At 53.9% G+C, this 1,840-nt stretch overlaps 1 protein-coding gene across 1 annotated transcript in view; it reads right to left on the bottom strand.

The window, feature by feature from the left end:
- Nucleotides 1-1,840, bottom strand: part of XKR6 (XK related 6) — a 333,364-nt gene that overhangs the window by 33,184 nt on the left and 298,340 nt on the right. The window lies entirely within an intron of this gene.

Raw genomic sequence — 1,840 nt, 5'->3', positions numbered from 1 at the left:
CTGCCGGAGAGACACAAACCCACACAGTCAGAGCTGCAGACGTCGACGGCCGAGGAGATGCCCACGCACGCCACCGGCTGAAGGAGGAGGGAGGAAGAAACACAAGACCAGGAACTGCACTTGCAGTCCCGGCTGCTCCCTGCGCTCACAGCTTGGGATGTCTAGTCTCGGCTTCCACCACCCTCTGTGGAAGTCCAGCAGCTCCACAGCTCCAGGGAGGGGCTGAGGGCGGTGTGCTTGGCCCAGGGTTTTGGAGAGCTGGAGATGTCTGCTGCTGGGGCAGGCCCGAGCATGCCCCGTTTTAAGGAATCATGAGCTCACGTGCATCCTTGTTTGCATGCGGCTGTGTGACCAGCATGGGAGCTTTGGTCAGCAGCAGCCTGTATTCCTGGAGGAGCCCCCCAAGAAGGCTGACTGCGGAGACCAACACCTTAGTCATCGGCCAAATTCCACAACTGCTCCTCTGAGAAGGTACTGAAGCCACTTGGCCCTTTCCTCATCTCATCAAGGCCCCAAGGAGCCCCTTGCTGAGCCTTCTGCCTCCTGGCTCCTTCCCGACCTAAAGCCACCCTCTTCAAGGACTCCGGCACCCCTTTCCTGCTCAGCTGGTCACCTCTGCCATCCATTCTGGTTCCTCTTGGCCTCTCCACAATCCCTGTGGCTTTCCCCAACCAACCACTGCTCCACGTTCTCTTGGGCCTTGCCCCGTGGGTTTCCCTGATTTCTCAGGCTTTGCGCGTGCCTCTTCCCTTGCTGGTCTGGCAGCATCTCCAAGGCATCTGCCACTTCCTGCTCTGCACTGGGCAAGGGTCGAAAGAGTCTGGGTGTGTCGGATCCCAAGAGACACTTGAATCACCACAGAACCATTTTATTTCTGACTCTGCCTACCGGGTATTTGTAACTACGCCAGATGAAACACCATCAACAGTTAGTGGACTCTGTCCTAATCCATCCAGGAACAAGCAGTTGTTAGTCAAGCCTCATCATAAAGGGTCTCTCAAGTGAGATTCGCCCATCACCCCTTCACTCCTCAAGTGTTTTTTCCATTCAGTCCGTCTAGCACCTCTTTTCTTGGTCTTTTTCCCTAACATGTCAGATAAAGGCAACTGGGACACAAATGCCATCCCATTGGCAACTATCTCCTTACCAAATCCCCTTCCCTCACCCGGAGCACAACTCTCCTTCCACATTCTTCCAGGCTCATCAAAGTTACCCAGTTGTGCTATTGCCTAAGTTCAGGGGTCAGATCCATTGAACCAAGAGATTAATTAAACTTCCCCAGGCCTCCAGCCTCATGTGTGTCTTTCCCTGGCTTCCTGCCTATCTCCCTGCAATGATCCAAAGCTCTGCAAAGCCTCAAAGTCCTGCCACTTGATTCTCTTCCAGCATGCACGCTCCCTCGCCTGCCTCACAAAGCGACCCCTCCATCCCCATATCTCAAGTTGAAGCTCAGGGTCTCAACTCAGAGAATCGTATGATGAGATAACACCCCCCCACCACCACCACCAACAATACAAAGTGTAGAAAACATCTGGAGAGTGAACCATGACCAGGAGTGTGTGTTGCTTTTGTCAGTGTAACAACAGAGATTCAACACAAACAGGGGAAGTGAGACTTGATCCCAGTGTCTCCGTGGAAACCCACCAGCACAACACCTGATGAGCGTGGACGGCGACTGGCCTCTCACTTGTCTGCAAAGTCCTGAACCTGATACTTCGGCATCCTGCCTTGCTTGTGGTTCACATATCTCACCTGAGGCTGCATGGCCACACACGTTAATCAGCTAACCTCTTAGAGCTCCACTGTGTTCCCCGGGTTGAGACAGGAAGGGGTTGGTCCT

This window comes from Oryctolagus cuniculus, chromosome 2, assembly GCF_964237555.1.
Source record: "Oryctolagus cuniculus chromosome 2, mOryCun1.1, whole genome shotgun sequence".
Taxonomy (NCBI): domain Eukaryota; kingdom Metazoa; phylum Chordata; class Mammalia; order Lagomorpha; family Leporidae; genus Oryctolagus; species Oryctolagus cuniculus.
Note: the sequence above shows the minus strand (reverse complement) of the source record. Positions and strands in the feature narration are given on the sequence as shown.